Source organism: Triturus cristatus, chromosome 7 (genome assembly GCF_964204655.1).
Source record: "Triturus cristatus chromosome 7, aTriCri1.1, whole genome shotgun sequence".
NCBI lineage: Eukaryota > Metazoa > Chordata > Amphibia > Caudata > Salamandridae > Triturus > Triturus cristatus.
The window spans coordinates 140,061,781-140,082,030 of NC_140590.1; the positions used below are offsets into that span (position 1 = coordinate 140,061,781).

Consider the following 20,250-nt stretch of genomic DNA (forward strand, 5'->3'; position numbering starts at 1 on the left):
AGTGGGTGCTTGCTTCGAGTTGTCCTTGTCGAGACTACCGCCATTTGTGGCTTCCCTGCTTTTGTTGCAAAATTATCTCTACCTGATTCAGCATAGGCAAGCAAATGGTTAGCATTCTATGCTTTTCCTGTGGGCCCAAATGGGGAAGTACTGCTTCCAGCTGTGCCATTTTTTGTGCTATCTAGAACGGAATTTGCTCCAGTTTAGAAGGAATTATCCCTTTTACTGATTTCAGTGTCTGTGGGTTAATTGTATGTGTGGTCTGATGTGGACCAGCTGGAGCATTTCTCGCAGGTTGGACTGTTAATGTTCGCATGACGAACTGCACAATGTGTCTGTATAGCCCGACTATGTCTTTGTATATTTTATGAACTTCATCCACTGGTAGTGTATCTAGCTCGGGATGTGGAGTGTATGTTGCTAAGACTGGCCAGGTTGTTCCTTCTATGCAGAGCCGACCGAGTCTCACTACAGGTGTTATATGCAGGAGGGCGCCTTTCAACCAGCTTTTATGCTGCTGGTAAGATAATGGGACTTCAATGTCTTTGTATGGAATGTATTCTTCCGGTTGTTCAGCTATAATGTATATGTGGAACAATTTAGTGACCAGATCTGCAGGTGGGAACTGAACCAAAGAATAGAATACCTCTGATCCAAGCACTTTGTGTGCCTCAATCACGAAGTTAACACAGCCACCTGTTGCTGGTACACCGTGTTCTAACAATTTCATAGTCACAACATGTCTGCAGTTCTCTGTGATGCTAATAGCGTTAGCCAATTCGTCTTCCCACGAGCCCAAACCACTCGCGTTGTCAGGCATTTTTTAGAAGAGAATAGTAAGTTGAGAGGTAGGGTTTTGCACAATGTGGGTAACATTTTATCCTTGCAAGCTTGTTTAAACCTTCATCCAATACACAAGGAATATCTGCTCAGCTGAGACGGATTTCATGTTCCCACTTCAGACGTCTCTGAAAGGTGTGAGTAGGGCTTTCTGAGAAAGCACGACTGAACTACTCAAAATGTTACTGTTAATGTAAGAACTAAGCCAACGTTGGCATCGCCATGTAGTGTAGTTCCTAGGAGTCCCCCAGGAGGTGCACATTTTGGATGACCTAAACTGAGGGCTTGGTGTCCCAACAGCTTCTGGACACCCCCCACAGGCTATGTCAGCCGTTAGACCAGCTAGCTCTACAGTGCCACTACCACCCCCCTGTATCTTACAGTGGTGTAGGTAGTGTCTGGCAACCACTGAACATGACAACCCTGATTCCTCAGGGATCATGGAAATCAGTACAGTACTTTTTGCTCAGACACTCGTGCTTGTTTCCTCTCAGAAAATACACAGGATGGCGATTAAGACGTTTCAATAAGTATCTATTGGTCCAGCAACAGCCTGGTGTAAAACATATGTGCTGTGACAATCAGGAGACAGAAGCATACGAAAGAGATTACTAGTACCAATATCGTGAATAGCAGATACATTTCTTCCATAGTGCTAATAAGATGAACGGAAGCAGATCAGATAAAAAAGTAGCACTTGCATATTCCTAAAATACGCGCCCGAAGTAATTTGCCTAAATGTACCTAGCCTAACCTGGATATGTAGGTGCATATGCGTATAGCCATGTGTATCTATAGCCAAGAAACCCCTAGAGATGAACCAGCCCCCTCACCTGATGGTTGGGAATGAAGGACCCCGTCTCTGCTTCGACGATGCCAACCTGCAAGGGATGTCAGACTGCTGTATGTCAGAGATTCGGAATGCAGGACCCCTATCTCACCTGGAAGAAATTCTCTTCTAATTTGTAGGGGAAGTGAGTGTCTTTTATACTAAAGTGGTGACTCCAGGTTTTTTTCTGGAATCGGTATGTTTTGAAAACAATCACGGAAGTTTTAAAAACAATCATAAATGTTTTAGAAACAATCACCGATGCTTTTCTAAACAAGTGTCATCATGCACAGCTGGCGGTTGGCCAAGGATGAAAAAAGTGATGTACCTTATACAGAATAAATCTGCTGTGCCTGGGTACATGTTTATGTATGTCAGGTACAGGGATTATCATAGAATACTTAGAGCCTGATGTCTAGGAGACAGGAGCAAGCTACATGGTAAAAGGTCACTTGTTTAGAATCGTTATTGTCGTGTGGGTCGGACAATGTATGTAAAAATGGGTTATACATCAATGGGACTATCCTAAAAGACATGACAAAATACGCACACAATATACACACCCTCAGTGATGCCACCCAACAGACCCTGCTCACTTGGACCCCGTTCACGACAAAAGACTCCTTAAAGACCATGAGGAGCATCCACTCTGGAGCACCCTCAGACCCCTGCCTAACCCACATCTTTCACAGAGCCACCACGGCCATCACACCTGAACTACGCCGGATGATCAACTGCTCCCTCTAAAATGCCACATTCCCCAATGACTGGAAACACGGCAAAGTTAACCCCCTCCTGAAGAAATCCTCTGCAGACCTGATGGACCTCAAGAACTTCAAGCCATTCTCTGTGCTTCCATTCGCAGTCAAGGTCACCAAAAATGCCGTCAACACCCAGCAAGCAAACTTCATCAAAGCCTAAAATGTCATGGACATCTCCCAATCTGAATTCCGCAGCAACCACAGCACCAAGACTGCCCTACTCGCCTCCTCTACCAGGGCCAAATGGCAGCCCACATCCTCCTGGACCTCCCAGCTGCCTTTAACACAGTCTCCCATTGCACACTAGCCACCAGACTCCACGATGCCGGCATCTGTGGAAAGGCCCTCGACTGGATATGTTTCTCACAGGCAGAAGTCAGCGATTTAGACTCCCGTCCTACCTCTCGGAACCAACAGGGATCCTCCCTCAGCCACACCATCTTCAACATCTACTTGGCCCCCCTTGCAACCAGCGTCAGAAACCATGGGCTCAACAACGTCTCCTACGCCAACTTCACCCAGCTCATCCTCTCCCTCACCAAAGAAACCAACTTCACCAGGCACAACTTCCAAGAAGGGATGAAAGCCATCGCTACCTGGATGAAGAAGAGCTGCCTGAAGCTCAACTCAGAGAAAACAGAAGTCCTCATCCTTGGCTCAACCCCCTCCACATGGGATGACACCTGGTGGCCCCCCGCCGTCGAAAATCCCCCCAACCCGACGGACCACGCACAAAATCTCAGCATCATACCTCATCGCTCACGCGGACCGCGAGATCAACGCCATATCCTCTGGTTCACTGATAGAATATCGATGTTAAAAATGTCGATGTTCAAAATATCGAAAAGAAAACATAGTCAACAAAAATATTAACTTCCATACCCAAACAGGTAAGTACAAAAATATCGAATCAAAAATATCAATGTAAAAAATATGGATGTAAAAAAATATCGATTTAAATATGTATACAAAATAAAATAATAGATACTACATACATTAAATATTAATAGTAATTTTAACAAAATAAATTACATTTAATATACATTTTTACAAAATATATCAAATAAGCTTAATTTTTAAGCACACAAACATAATAATTCATACATATATTTACTTTAAAATATTTAATAAACTATTATCTTTATTTTTTTTAAACTTTCAAATTATATAAAAATAAAATGAAAATATAAATATATACATAATTTAAAATATATAAATAAACATTCTAGAAAAACTAAACATTAAAAAGAATTAAACTTAAAATGCCCAATCCAATCACTGCACCAGTAGAGAAAGTGTTGGATAGCAAAAGAATTAAATTTACTATTCCAACTCCAGTGAATGCAACAGTAGGGAAAATGTTGGCTAGCAGAGGGGTAAAAATACCTATCCCCCCCAAAGGGTGCAACAGTAGGCAACGTGTTGGATAGCGAAGGAGTAAAAATTACTATTACCACTCCAGTGAGAGCAACAGTAGGGAAAGTGTTGGATATCAGAGAGGAAAACATTAATATTCCCACTCCAGTGAGTGCAACAGTAGGGAAGGTGTTGGATAGCGGAGGGGTAAAAATTACTACTCTCACTCCAGTCAGAGCAATAGTAGGGAAAGTGTTGATTAGCCGAGGGGTAAACATTACTATTCCCACTCTACTGAGTCCAACGGTAGAATAGGTGTTGGATAGTGGAGGAGTAAAAATTACTATTCCCACTCCACTGAGTGCAACAGTAGGATAAGTTCTGGATAGCAGAGGGGTAAAAATTACTATTCACACTCCAGTGAGTGCAACGGTAGGATAAGTGTTGGATAGCGGAGAGGTAAAAATTACTACTCTATGTAGGAATCACCGCCCAACTCATAGGGAACTCCAGAACACAGCAGGCAGACTCATCCTCAACCTCCCCAGACAGACGTGCATCACCCCTCACCTCAGGAAACTCCATTGGCTACCAGTTGCAAAAAGATGCCAGTTCAAGCTGCTCACCCACGCTTACAAGGCACTACACAATGAAAGAACGGCGAACCTCAACAGACGAGTGAATTTCCACCAGCTCCGTTCCAGCTCCCTCTCCCCAGCAGCCACCCAGCACATCCCCTGGGCAAACAGCGGAGACCGCTACTTCTCCCACCTGGCAGCTAAGACCTGGAATTCTATACCCTTGCACCTCAAAGCCTCAACATCGCTCCAACATTTCAGGAAGGACCTCAAGAGCTGGATGTTAAACCAATAGGAACAAGCAGCGTGATCCTGCAACGTGACCCCACAGCACATCAAGACCCTCACGGTGCAGCAGTCATGCTATACAAACTCTGATTCACTGATTAATTGAAGGTTTGCGAGAAAGAGGATATGCCATCATGCTCTTTCTGCAAGTCTGAGGTATTTGCGTTCATCGTTACGGTTACAATCAAAACAAGGGTTGGATCTGTTAGGTGGGATTCTCTTTAGTTGCATTGGGGCAATGGTGTCCATGATTTTTTACATGGAACTGGTGTAGTGTTCAGTGAGGTCAAGAGTGCTATACATGGAGGAAGGCAGGCACGGGATGTCTTTGCAAAAATGTCACCATAGTGAGTGGGTTAATAGAGTGTGTTTCCTGTACCCAATGTTTGGCTTTTACAGGTTGACCCTTGGTGGTGATTGCCTTTTGTGATAGGAGGAAGGTGATGCAGTGGTGGTTGGTCTAGTCGCAGGGTACAGTGGGGTCACTCCAGTTCTGGCATACCTTGTGCTCTTCCCTGCATTCTGTGTCTGTAGACCCAAGTGCAGCTGACTGAAGATTACCAGTTACCAGCATCCTCTCACCCAACTTCATGCCATATCCACCATCTCTTTATGGACCAACTGCTGGGGCAAGGCATGGTATAGGACGACAGCATGGGCAGCCTAACCATTCTCAGTGGAGCTGGTGGTACGGTAATTGTGTCATTCTGTGGTGAGTGCACCGAGTTAAAAACAGAAGTAGAGCTTACTTAAATTGGTGCAGTTTTCAGTGAAGCCTTTGACCTGCCACTTTTGCTTTTCACAGTGCTATGTTACTAGTTGGGTCTCTTGTTGAACTTGGTCTGGTGCCTCTGTGCCTGCAGGATGCTGGAGGGATCCCTCTCAGATAGTGGATGCTGTGGAATGTGGAGGGCTGTCCTCCAGATTACTGGATGCCAAGCGAATGTCAAATTAGGGCCTTTTGTTTCGTAGGATCCATGGCATGATGAGTTTCTGTTGGATGGCAGATCTTGATAATATAAAGTATCCATTCCAAGATAGTCATCTTTAGATTGGAAATCAGATGAACTTCACAATTCAAAATGTGGCTGAGTCCCTTCCTTGGAGGGTAGTTCCTGTTATTGATATATATACTACATGGGGGCCTGCAACCCTGTGTAAATGTCTGTAACTTCTTTATTTTGGTTGCCCTTATTAAAGAGACGATGTAGCTGCAGAACTGTAATAACTTATTGCAGTTGATTTATGACATCACAATGCCTGCTGCCATAGCCAGCAGTGGAGGAGCAAGGCAGGACACGGAGCAGAATTAAACCTGAATTTAACAAAAGGAAAACAAAACATAGCTTTTTCTTCTTCCCCTCTGTTTTTATATGTGAACAGTGATAAGCACAAAGGAGATATTTATGACAACATATTTATTTTTCCCAAGCATTAGGTAATTATACTAATCCATTTGCATGTTTCTACACATTTTGAGCTATATTGTTTTTTAAATCTGACTTGTATTTGTATTTAACTGAGGGGTTCAACCAAGCAAACATAACTCAACCAAGCATCATTTGTATATATGTATGTATAAATTATTTACATTTAGCTATAAAAAAATTACATTAAAAAAACCCTTACATCCTTCCCATCCCTCTTCCTCTCTCATATGAACTCCCAAACATCCTTCTCGAACTTTCAGCCCTCTTTTTAGCCATGCTACTCAACTCTCAAGCACACATGACCACTAGATACAAAAAAAATACAACTTCCCCTTTTCGTATCCTTTCCTATCACTCAATCCCTACTAAACAAATATGAAATCAAGAGCAGAAATTTAACACAACTAATGCACAAGAAAAGCAAAAATATATATTTTTGTACTGACCTACTGACTATTGATCTTGTGTTCAGGAAGAACGTGATACTCGCTGTAAAAGCGTTCCAATACCTTGTCAGGGGTTGTAAGCGATATATAAATACATTTACATTTACATCATCAATCATAATGTACACAGATTGCCAAATAAGGTTTTTCCTCCTAACCGTGAACTACTAAAGGAGACACATATAATCTTTCACAGATATTATTTTGTGTAGGGTGGCGCCATGGCTGCCGGGAGGAGTCGCCCTTTCCTCAGGCATTCTTGAAAAGACCTTGACAGACATAAATTGTGTCCAGTCCTTGACAGTGAATTGTGGTATACACTTTGTCCACCCTGATGGTATTTTGATGTGGATGCCAAGCTCTCCAATCATTTGAGCTACCACGTGCTTTTGAGTATTAGGGAACAGCAAGCACCAGCAAGGGTCTGGGGAGAGGATGTGGCCTAATGGCTAGGGCAGTCGACCTCGAATCTGGGGAACCGGGTTCGAGTTTCGGCAATGACACTGAACATCCTGTGATTCTGGGCAAATCACATAATCTCCCTGTGCCTAACAAAAATGAAAGTCTCCTCATGTAACGCAACTGGTGCTATGTAAAGCGCTCTGATACTGGGTCAAGTTCGCGCGATATAAAACTCCCTAAAAAAACAAAATGGGCCCAGAAGAGGTATAGATCTTGTGGGGAGGTGTGGGATTACAGACGAAAGTCTTACCCAGTCTCATACATGCCTTTCATTAGGTGCTGCCCCCTCATGTGCCTTATGGGCTTGATTTTGAACTCTGATCCTTCTGCAGTGGATTGGTGGGGTGAGAACAGAGAGTTGAGGAGTGGGGCGAGAGGAGAGGAGAGGCTATACTTGAGGCTGGTAGTGACAATCTGACCGTAACAGTAAGCAATCTTGTTTCAAGATGTCCTTCAGCCAAAATAGCTGCTGCCTGCCAAATCCATGTCCACTTAGATGCACTCTTATGCATAGGACAATGTAAAGAGTCCCAAAAGATATCCCTCAGATGTACCTCAAAGATGTCTAGGCTTTCCATCCAGAAGAGTCCCATGTCTCTCAGTGCAGCGGGAAGTCACAACAAGTCATTGCAGAGAGCTCTGATAGATCCAGTGGCTTCTCTGAGGCTGTCTGCCTTGAACCTAAATGTAAGGGTGATTCCAGATCAGGTTACATAGCTATGAAATTCAGAAGTGTCTTCGACAACTTCAATCTAAAATGTAACCCATCTACCCAGTATGAGTACACATTTGTCCCTGCTATGCGTGTGGTTGCAAGCAATGAAGCTGGGGTTCAATGTTTAACTCCCGCAATAGCTCCTAGAACTGCCCAGGTGGTCATAAAGGAGAAGATGTGGGAGTAAGACCCACAACCACAGAATGATGAGAAGACTAGGTTGGCCATTCAAGAAAATATCTCATCAAAACACTCATGCTAGGACAACATTGGGGATTTCCTGTCTTGGTCATGCAAGCAGGTAAGGGGAACACCAGGACACGGTGTAAACAAATTCTAGCAACTTTAACTACCAGGCTACCTGTTCCCCATAGGCCAGAATGGGCAGTTTGATTATTACATCTTATAATCCTAACTGACTCAGCGAACTAGGCAGAAATTCGACTTTAGTATGCCTGAACTCAGAATGATAAAATACATCTTTTAGTGAAGTTGGTTTTAACATTCTGTGTTTGAAAATACCACTTTTAGAAAGTAGGTATTTTCTTGTCTAACCATCCAAGCCTGCCTCTGCTAGGTTGTGTATTCCTTGTCTGGAGTTTGAGTGACAGGGGCTGGGGGATTCTAGGAGACAGGATGAGTCAGTACAGGGCTGAATAGAGAGATATGCATGCAGATGGATGGGAGGAGTTGCACCTGGGACCTGAATAGGGCTGTGCCTTCCCTCCACTATGCTGGCTCCACCTCCTGTGGTGCGTCTGACGCCTCTGCCCAGCACTGTGAAAGGAAAGAAGGAGTCATGTAAACAGAGTGCTCCAGGACTGACCAGATCTGGTTTGGACTAGGCAAAGGCCTCTCTGCCTTCAGAGAAAAAAAAAACTGAGTATAAATATTGGGACCCAAATCCAAGAACTTTAGATCACTTTGGGAAACAAGAAGAAACCTTTGCTGAGGAGAGGAACCAGAGAAACTGAGAAGAGACTATCCCTAAGCTTGGGGGATTGGCCTGCAGTGGTTGCCTGACTGCCAAAGAGAGGAGAAGGAACTTTGTGTGTACTTTACTCAACTTGTGAAGGATCTCCAAGGGCTTGAGAAAAGAGCTTGCCTCCTGCTGAAGTCTCAGTCTCAGGGACAACAGACTTCACCAACCAGCTCCCCAAGATTCTTTTAGAAGGGCCTGCTATTTTGAGAGGCAAACTGTCACACTAACTCTCGTAAACTGGAGACTCAACTACGGCAACTCCCTCTATGTAGGAATCACTGCCCAACTCATAGGAAACTCCAGAACACAGCAGGCAGACTCATCCTCAACCTCCCCAGACAGACGTGCATCACCCCTCACCTCAGGAAACTCCATTGGCTACCAGTTGCGAAAAGAAGCCAGTTCAAGCTGCTCACCCACGCTTACAAGGCACTACACAATGAAAGAACGGCGAACCTCAACAGACGAGTGAATTTCCACCAACTCCATTCCAGTTCCCTCTCCCCAGCAGCTACCCAGCACATCCCCTGGGCAAACAGTGGAGGCCGCTACTTCTCCCACCTGGCAGCTAAGACCTGGAATACTATACCCTTGCACCTCAAATCCTCGACATCACTCCAACATTTCAGGAAGGACCTCAAGAGCTGGATGTTCAACCAATAGGAACAAGCAGCTTGATCCTGCAACGTGACCCCACAGCACATCGAAACCCTCACGGTGAAGCAGCCATGCTATACAAACCCTGATTCACCGATTAATTGAAGATTTGAGAGGAAGAGGATATGTCATCATGCTCTTTCTGCAAGTCTGAGGTATTTGCGTTCATCGTTAAGTTTACAATCAAAACAATGGTTGGATCTGTTAGGTAGGATTCACTTTAGTTGCATTGGGGCAATGGTGTCCATGATTTTTTACATGCAACTGGTGTAGTGTTCAGAGAGGTCAAGAGTGCTATACATGGAGGAAGGCAGGCATGGGATGTCTTTGCAAAAATGTCACCATAGTGAGTGGGTTAACAGAGTGTGTTTCCTGTACCCACTGTTTGGCTTTTACAGGTTGACCCTTGGTGGTGATTGCCTTTTGTGATAGGAGGAAGGTGATGCAGTGGTGGTTGGTCTAGTCGCAAGGTACAGTGGGGTCACTCCAGTTCTGGCATACCTTGTGCTCTTCCCTGCATTCTGTGTCTGTAGACCCAAGTGCAGCTGACTGAAGAATACTAGTTACCAGCATCCTCTCACCCAACTTCATGCCATATCCACCATCTCCTTATGGACCAAATGCCGGGGCAAGGCATGGTACAGGACGACAACATGAGCAGCCTAACCATTCTCAGTGGAGCTGGTGGTACGGTAATTGTGTCATTCTGTGGTGAGTGCACCGAGTTAAAAACAGAAGTAGAGCTTACTTAAATTGGTGCAGTTTTCAGTGAAGTCTTTGACCTGCCACTTTTGCTTTTCACAGTGCTATGTTACTAGTGGGGTCTCTTGTTGAACTTGGTCTGGTGCCTCTGTGCCTGCAGGATGCTGGAGGGATCCCTCTCAGATAGTGGATGCTGTGGAATGTGGAGTGCTGTCCTCCAGATTACTGGATGCCAAGCGAATGTCAAATTAGGGCCTTTTGTTTCGTAGGATCCATGGCATGATGAGTTTCTGTTGGATGGCAGATCTTGATAATATAAAGTATCCATTCCAAGATAGTCATCTTTAGATTGGAAATCAGATGAACTTCGCAATTCAAAATGTGGCTGAGTCCCTTCCTTAGAGGGTAGTTCCTGTTAGTGATATATATACTACATGGGGGCCTGCAACCCTGTGTAAAAGTCTGTAACTTCTTTATTTCGGTTGAAAACTGACACCACTGGTCACCCGTATTAAAGAGACGATGTAGCTGCAGAACTGTAATAACTTATTGCAGTTGATTTATGAGATCACAATGCCTGCTGCCATAGCCAGCAGAGGAGGAGCAAGGCAGGACACGGAGCAGAATTAAACCTGAATTTAACAAAAGGAAAACAAAACATAGCTTTTTCTATTTCCGCTCTGTTTTTATATGTGAACAGGGATAAGCACAAAGGAGATATTTATGACAACATATTTATTTTTCCCAAGCTTTAGGTAATTATACTAATCCCTTTGCATAATATGGTGGCGGTGTCTGCAAGACACCGCCATCCATATTATGATGATAGCGGAAAGCAGCCGAAAGGCATGCGGTCTCCACAGGTGTTAGGGGGTGGGGGGTGCACATGGGGGGTACCATAGGTACCCCCCTGCATTGGCATGGACAAAGTGGCAGGCACCGCGCGGTGCCTGTCACCTTGTGCATGTCAATGCACAACGTGCATTCCCAGCACTGTGGCAGGCAGTGCTGTGAGCTCTGCCTGGAAAGATGATAGGAATGGGGGATGTCACCACCACGATGGTGGTGGCATTCTAATTGCAGGTGCGGGACCGCCGCACCCCTGGCGGACTGGCCCGCATTCCGTTACGGTGGCAGTAAAGGTATACTTTGGATATTCACAGCTTTTTCAGTCTGGGACTTTATACAACTGTGAATGAAAGTGATGATTGCGCCAACCGGCATTCATTTCTGCAGCTATGTGGTTGCGTACACAGATATCTGCGGGGATGGAATTAATCAAAGAGCTTTCGTAACGTAAACCAGTACATTACCCTCCGATTCCTTTAACTTGCTTTAATTTTCCATGAAAGGTGTACGTTACAGTTTGTACGTATTTACATTAAGATGAAAGGTAAACAAAATACTGCAAAATGTTTTTAGCCCCGCCTCCTCATTCCATACTTTTGTTATGCACTTCAACCGCTGGCTGGGTATCATCATGCGTCAGAACTACGAAGCAGTTTCTATGTGGGTGTACTTTGGAGCCCCATCCCTCTCACTCCACCTCCTTTGCAGAAGTTCCCTAGTTTCCAAGGGCCAACCAAGTGCGACTAGCTCCAGTGTTTGTCTTCTGGCACTTGTACTGTCCCAATGGCACAAATAGAACAACCAATCCCAGAACGCAGATAAAAAAATCCGGACGGGATAAGTAATGCATGCATCTGTAAAAACTTGAAAGATTTTTTTTTTTAAGGTGACTCCCGCTGTCTTTATATTCAAACTTTTATTATATTGTGTTTATACAACTGTAATTCTAACTATTATGTATTGTTACTTTTTATTTTTTTTGTTTTTCCTGTCATTTTTAACCATTGTCGTACTTTTATGGATACTATGTTTATCCGAATAAAGTTTTGTGAACTGAACTATTCAAACTTAAGGTGCACGTGCAACCCCAAGGTGCGCTTGCAACCAGTACTGAGACATAACTCCCTGACTTCCAACAAAACGGCATTTCGGAAAGATTGTCAAGTCTCAACGCCACTCAGCGCTCCAACTTCAGAGCTAATGTAGCGCTTTTAATCGGAGGGGTACATCGCCAGAGACAGATGCTAGGGGAAGCACATAGAAACATAGGTGTAAGGCACCTCTGGTTACTTCATTCCAACTGCCTGTCCGTGTTCATCCTTTTAAGGTCACGTCATGCTTTAAATGGGCCGTCATGCTTTAAATGGGCCGGTACTCACCGGTACTGAGTACCGGCACGTCTCAATTTTCTCCCCTAGAGTACCGGAACTTCTTGTGCCAAGAGAGTACCGGTACTCCTAGAGGCATGTTGGGGTCAGACTCTGGGGTATGGGATTTCATGCAGCGCACGTGCTGCTGAATACACTCAGAGGGAGCGTGTCTGTGAGGTGCTCTGACAGTAAATAGTGAGTGTATTCCTGCGCTAGGTTGCTGCTGCTGTCTTACACTCTTAAGTGACAGCGTGACAGGAGTAAGGAGATGTGACCTGACGGACAGAGCTCCTCACTTTGGAACGTTTGCGCTGCCAGTGAGCGTGTAAAGGCTGCCGTGCTGGAATACACTCGCCACTGACTGTCAGAGTGCCCAACGCCCTTGGCCAATGTCGGCTCATGTGTACAGTGCGCAATTTGTACTTTGCAGTTATATATAGCGCACACTTGGCAGGACGGTATTAAAGCACTTTAAATGAGAAGTGCAAGTTCTACACGAAAGCATACTTTATTTTGTTTTTATGGCACAGGGAGTTGAAATCCAGTCCTGTTATTCTGGGCAATCTCCCCGTGCCTTAAAGACAAAAAAAAGTATGTTTTCATGTAAAACTTCTGCCTCTCAAGTGATAAGCTTTAAGACCCTTTTACCAGGTTCGCACTATATAAAACTGCTAAAACACAAATTAGCCGAAGGACACTAGGGGGCTTTTGCAGTGAATAAGAAAATGACTATTGTTAAATACCGGCCAAAGGCAATATGTCTCGCCTACGCAAGAGCTATTGGCTTTGCCAATATATTTTAACCATGTTATACACCAGTGTGGTTACTGTTAAGCATGACTAAAAGTTAGTGTCATAAAGAAAGCGGAGTCTGAGCGTATGTTCGTGTCCTTTAGAAAACAAGAACAGCTGTAGTCCTTTCTCTCTTTCGCATGTATCTACCCTCTGCTAATTAGCTGTACTGGCGACACCGGACCCCAGAGAGATGTTCGGTTGGGCTGGAGGCAGCCGACGTGGCAGACCTCTATAGCATCCACACACCGTGGCACTACGGCTCTCTGGGACACCCAGCCGCCGTCACAGGTGTGAGGGGGTGTCACAGTGACGCAGCCGGCAGTCACAGCCAGAGCTGCTCTGGGGAGGGGGTTCTGAGGCAGAGATATTGATACGAGCAACAAGTGTGCGAGTGGGTTAACACAACATATAGAGTACAGGTATCGACGGGCATCTCAAAGCTCTAATAATCCCAATTCACTTGTTTGTTCATTTACTAAACTGACTTTCTTGGTTATAGCATTAGTTTGAATACAAACTGGATGTGAAGCTTTAGTAAGATTCCTTATCTAAGTGTGTCTGAATTCATCAGTCCCGCGGCGGTCATAGGCTGAGTTCGATAGGAGATTCAGATAATTACATTATGCCACTCTCTGCAGACAGCTCGTTAAACCAGCGCGCTGCTTCCCCTTTCATCTCCAATCAATAGACATTCGAGTCCCCTAAACTTATATCTGAATAAAACAATTGTTATTCGAAGAAACACATTAATTTATGTGACTTAATCTTTTTGATGCGATCTCTGAAAAAATCGCTATGGAGTGGGTGTCTGGGAGCGTAGTCGATCGGTGCAGTTATTAAATATGTTTATTTTATCTACCTTAGGGTGACCGGACGTCCCCGTTTTCCCAGGACGGTCCCCGTTTTTGGAGAAGTGTCCCCGTGTCCCGACACTTTTCTCCAAGTGACTCAAATGTCCCTGTTTTCAAACAGTATCCAGGTTAAACACAGAAATGTCCCTGTTTTTCATTGTTCCGGTTGAGCATGCACGGGCATGCTCTCTTTGCACTGTTTACGGCATGTGTCGTCACTGAGGTAAGCGCTGTAGCAAGAAGGGAAATCCTTTGAAGAGAAACATTTTACACGCAGCGCCACCTACGTCATCATGCCAACCAAAGTTTCTACTTTGGATAAAACAATATTTCTTCGTCCTGTAGCTTGTATTCATAGCCATACAAACTTTTCAGAAGCCCTTATGCATACCGTGCAAGGATTAATGCATTACTCATTGCATGTTTTAATCCTAACCAATTGATGCATGCTCTGTGTTCTCCATATCAAAGCTATGACTTGACCTTTTGACTGACCTTTCAGATCACGGCAAACTGTTTAGCTGGAAAGGACTTAAAGGAGCAGGGTTAACGCCTGTGGGAGAGGCTTTTTGCTCAGGTCTTCACACTAATGGCTAGAGTGCACTATACATATACCAGTAAGGTAACATGACATCCCAGCAGTGACCACGCAAATGTGGGAGGACTGTGTGGTCGGACAGCCTTTGCGACCCTTAAGACCCTAAGGCAGTAATACCTGGAGAGAAGTGTTTTTTTTACATTGGTCCATGGCTGCCCTTTGGCAATTTAGCATTCCGCAGTTTACCTCCCATGCTTTTCTGTCATGAGCAACTAAGCAACATTGGTGAGTTGTACTTTACATGGTGCTGACGCACAGCTATAGAAACGAGCATTGATAAAGCTAGTAAATCTGGCGTTTGCTAGCCTGTGATGTTTTATTGATTTTTGGCAAATATATGCTATAGTCCTTAAAAGTGTAAATGTAATAAAAAGTACTAATGCTGCTGTGTAAAGGAGAGGGCTGCCGATAAAAGACCGCGGATTTGTTGTCTGTAATGCTTCATCTCGGTCTGTGGAGGGAGCTGTCGTAGTCCCTTTTCTATGTCTATGACAGCTGTCAAATAGTCCTACTTTTATGTCGATGGTTACTGCTAACTGTAGTCTTACTTCTATGTCTATGACCTGTCCCCGTTTTTAGGTCGAGGACTACCGGTCTGCCGAAGGCAGAACCGGAAGTCGGAGATTTAATGTTTTCTAGAGTGGCTATTTAGCCCGCCTCTCTTTTAGCTTCTCCTCCATTGGCTGGCTTCCTAAACGGAGGCCAGCCGTTGGAGGAGAGAGCCGTCCCTCCAAATAGGCTCCGTCTTTTTCAGATTCGGGGGCGTGTTCCTTGCTGTTCTTTCCACTTTTTAGCCACGCCCTTTTAGAACAGCAGGAACACGCCCCCAATCCGAAAAAGTTTGGAAGCTCCCATCCGCCATTTTTTATCGATCGTCTGGCCGTGAGGATCTTCTTGCTGTTGCTCTCTCGCGCTGCCCGCCTAGTTAGGCCCTGTATCTTAATTAATAACCACGTTTCACATTTCCATCTACTACTCGTGTGTCGCCCCAGCGCTGCGTCCTCCTCGCTGCCCTGCACACCGGGTTTTCACGCCGTGCCTTTTGTTTGCGGTGAGTGTAGTTTCGTTTGGGCACCAAGGACCCCCTTCCCCCCCCCCCCATGCATCTCGTACAAGGTGCAGCATTGAATAGTCCTCCCTATTTTGCCCCGGGCTCTCCCGGTTTAGCCGTGTGGCTGCTGGCAACGGGCTGTGGGTGTTCCTTCCTCCCTCCCTCCTAGCGGCAGGGGGGAGTGCGCAGGACTCCGTGATTGTTTAAGCTCACCCTGGCATTCCCTTCTGCACCTGCGGGGAGATTGCGTAGGACCAGCCCCTAGCGCCCTACCTCCCGGACGCGCACACAGGCAGCATGTCCGGCATGATCCGTATCGTTATCGCGGACCCTGGGGCTTCAGGCTCGTCGGTGGGAAGGACTTTGACCAGCCTCTCACCAGCCGCACTGCGCCAGCTATTTTCCAGGGGGATTTTTGCTTAGCCAACAACCCCGGCGCGCTCTGAAATTCCCACTCCTTCAAGGCGCATAATATTTTACTACAAAGACTACAGATGCCATAAGAACATTTCCCCAGTTAGTCATAAACCCTGTTTCTTTTTCCTTTTCAACAGTGTGCTTAAGGGGCGGTCGGAGGAGTAATGTAACACCTCCGGCACCCCCCTTCACCTTTCTCACAGTCTCCCCTCCCCTGAGCTCCCCGGTACAAATTAGAGTGGATGCCAGGGTGCGGCTTCCCGACACCACAGCGCTCTACCCCACAGATTGACGAGCCCTCTCGGATGGCAATTTACTGTACGCCGCACATCTGGAGTAGAGTAACCGTACCGAGGAGCAGGGGCCAGCGAGGCTGGAGCCAATGAGGCGGAGAGATGGCGATGAAAGGCAGCCCCCCACCCCCTTCACTCCCTGGGCAGAAATCTTTAATGTTAACAGAGCCGCGGTGGAGAAGGGGGGCGCTCTAACCCTCTTGTCGAATGTTGTCTTTTGGTGTTCTTTATCTACGGAGGGTCACAAAGTGTGACCTAGAAAACAGATGTAAAGCTTTTTTTTATTTGACCGTTTTACAGCCCTGCTTTGTTGAACTGTTTTGCTTGAGAAAGTCCTTCGAGATTAGGAGTTTATGTCACAGGCCAGTGCCGCGAGCCCTCCGTTATCGGACGCTTCTGTTGTTCCTCGGGCTGCGCAGTCACAGTAATCGAGGATGGCTTACAGTCCAGTGCACATCTGATGGACAGGCCTGACTCCCAGATGACTGGAGTCACGTCTGGACAGGTCTGAGTCACTCCTGAACAGGATCTCTTAAGCACATCATGGGTCAGCTGGTCAATCATGGAAGGCATTTTATGTCGCTAGCCCCCACCCCAAGCTCAGTCTCATATAACCCATCACTTTAAATGTATTTTTTGCAGTTAAAAGTAGATTCCGATACTATTCTCTCGGTCACAGGATCTTCTTTGTCATTCCTAAACATTATGGTATTTCTGCCTATGTGCTGGGACAGCAGAGCACATTTACACTTCAAATGTCCCTTTAAAACTCAGTTTAAGGAGAAAACACACACACACACACCTCCCCCTCCCCCAAATGCCTTTTATGCGGCAAAATCGCATTTTTGTCGCTTTTTGAAGATTAAAAGATCTTCAGAAAATGCTGTAAGTAGGTGGCGAATACTGTCATAAGCAAGAATTTGACACTGCCACTTTAAGGTTCCAAAGAGCTCCACTGCCCCTGGAAGCCGAGCAGCGGCAGTTAAGGCAGTTTATTTTTCCACTCTTTCACTACCTCACTCTCTCTATCTCACTACCTCACTCTCTCTCACTACCTCACTCTCTATTTCAATACCTCACTCTCTCTCTCTTTCAATACCTCACTCTCTCTCTATCTCACTACCTCACTCTCTCTCTGCTAATGCAATAGGTATCACATATGCAAAAAAAACAAACTAATGCCAATAGAAATGACAATGCCATTTATTTAGGGATACAAAAATGATTAAAAAAATAATGAACAATACCAATAGCTCTACCTAGAATATTGCCGAGACCATTGCATTGTAAATGCTTGTTTGTTTTGAGAATCTGGTCACCCTAATCTACCTACCACGAATGCACAGCTGGGTTAATTGAGGAAGTGGAGATGAAAAGGGAGCCGCTCGCTGGCTTCTCTCCCTCACCCATTCTTCAGTCCCACTCCCCCGCCGGGCCTCCCTTCCCTCTCTGTTTGTTTTTAATTCTTTTCTGCCCCCATGCAATTGCACAAGCTGGGCCCTTCCAAGCTCTCACTGCCCTTGTGCTTCGCACACCATGCACTGGGTAAAAGTGAACTTTTGTGCAGTGTTAGCTGCAGAATACGGTCTCCAGCTCTCCCCGCAGCCTGCATGTTCAAGTAGCCTGCGGCCGCCCGCCTTCGTAATTTACTTTTATGCCCCCAGATTAGTTACTTAAATACTAACATTTTGTATTTTCCCCGTTACACCAAATGATAATAAACAGCTGACTCCAGTATGAAGCCAGCCCCTTATACAGAGAGGGCCCCGGGTGCTTCATTTTGTGACACGAAGTTTATCATTATCATATCATAAACTACTCCGAGCGTGGGCGGGCTGCTGACTCCCTCCATTGCTGTGTCTGAAGCTGAGCATCCAGATGCGCTGGGCATAGAAACAGCTGCCTCTGTTCGCTCTCACTGCACCGTGTCACCTGCTAACTCTCTCTCTGTCCCCCACCTCCCTTCTGCCCCTTTCATTGTTATCACATCCCTCAACTCCGCTCTTAGCGCATGCGCATTCCAAAAGGTTGGTGGAGTGTTTACATAGACATTCAAAGCATATAATAGTTATAGTTTAATATCTACAAAGGTGCTATCAATACAGTATGTATACAGTATTCAGGTACGTGCTCGCCCGTGTGTCCTCTTCCTATTGTCTCGTGCAGTGGTGCCATTGCAGCAATGGGGGGTACTTTACATGTGCATACATGTTGTCTTTAAACTTTATTGTAAAGCAATACTACTACCACGCCTGTTTCCCACAGTTTCCTCTCCATCCCCTTTCCCTCCTAGCTCTTTAAATGGGTCCAATGCTCACTCCACTGCCAAAAGTATAACTAAAAAAAGTGGAATTTGCAACGCCAATAGCTCTTTCACTGATGCGAGGCCGATTGCATTGCATAGCGGTCCCAGTGGTAATTCCTCATTCTAAGTCCTCCAGTTCCTCTTTTTGCCGATGCTAAACAACATTAGCGAAGGCACTATGTCTGCGTTGGCAAAGACAGAATGTGTCAGCACTTGTGGGGTTTTTTTGGGGGGGGGGGTGGGGTGGATTATTTTCTTATGAGGCGGGTTTACCTCGAGGGTTAAAAGGGGCCTGGAGTGAGTAACATTGGCGAGTAAGGGGGTACGTGTGTGGGGCGCTGTTTAACTTTTCATTGCTCAGGTCCTTGGCCTATGTGACTGACACATCCCACGTGATTGCCTTTTCCACAGCCGTGCCAGCCTGTGCTGCATGGCGAAATACGTATAAGGTCCCAAAAGCGAGACCGATTGCATTGCAAATGCTTGTTTAGCTCGGTCACGCTGGATTATGGCTGGAACATCAATCCTGTTCTGGCTGTAAACTCAAATTGTGGCTGGAACAGGACTACACGTTTCTCGGTTTTACGGCATCGGAACTACCAGCTACAGTGCAGAGGCACTTGCCAAAAAGCATGTGGTAGGCTCCACCGACGTTAGGACCTAGCGCCTGGAGGCCCCCGGGGTGACAAGCCGCGCTTTACAAGAACCCTCAGATTGATGGATTGAGTGTCTCGTATGGAATCATCTGGAACAATGCGGCCATGGCATTCTTTGTATCCCGAGCCTTTAACACAGGTGCCTTCCAGTGAGGGTCGACACTGTCTCTATGAAAATGGGAGGGAAGGTATGCCAGGCCACCGAGGGCTGGTAGGACTGGGGAGAGTCGGTTGCATGTCAGCCAGGTATGGGTGGAGGTGCCACAACTCTGCTGAGGCACTGCCAGTTTCCGCATGACACTCTTCGTTCAGTATGAGATTTACTTATCTATTTGGAGGTTTTGCAAAGCGCTGCATCTTGACTTTCCGGAATTTCAGAGCGCTACAATAAGATTGTGACAAATACATATTAAAACATGCGCAGGGCATAGCCTTACCCAAGAGTAGCAGCAGCACGGTCAGGAGTACAAGGCTCCCCCTTAATAAATGCGCCAGGATGCTCCGTCCTTGAATTCGGCCTCCCCTGTCCTGAGATGGAGGCTGCCCAACGGGTACGCAGGCCGTGTCCGCCGTGCTAACCCTTGCCAAGGATGGCTGCGCCGATGGAAGGGCCCACAGGTCCGTATCCTTCGGTCCATGGCTCGGCAGGGCAGTGCCAGTCTGGAGTGCAGGGAAGAACTGACAGGTAACTTATAGCGCAGTACGATACGCTGAGGATATAACGGCAGAGCCCGCAGGAGGCGAGAGTTCTCGTCATGCATCTGGAATTTCCAGTTTAGAGCGACAATCCATTCCGCAGCAAGTTTTTAAATTCTTATCAAGTTTCATTTTAAGTCTTCCTTTCACCATTAAAGATCCAACACCTGAAACACGCTGCACTTTTATTTCTTCATCCACCACACTGGGTTGCCACATGGCCAGTTTTATGTAGGCAGGACCAGTATTTAATGCCCCTGTCGGTTTAAAAATTTGAAAACTTGCATAAAGCCTGAGTCTTTTCCCCTCATCAGTACATACTT

The 20,250-nt window shown here is 45.8% G+C and overlaps 1 long non-coding RNA gene across 1 annotated transcript in view; it reads right to left on the reverse strand.

The window, feature by feature from the left end:
- The window catches only part of LOC146809050 (uncharacterized), a 213,697-nt gene extending 193,786 nt beyond the window's left edge, over positions 1–19,911 (reverse strand). The window contains exon 1 of the long non-coding RNA XR_014966313.1: positions 19,669–19,911. This is a non-coding gene — a long non-coding RNA (uncharacterized LOC146809050). The remainder of the gene's footprint in view (positions 1–19,668) is intronic.
- Between the last annotated feature and the right edge of the window lie 339 nt (positions 19,912–20,250).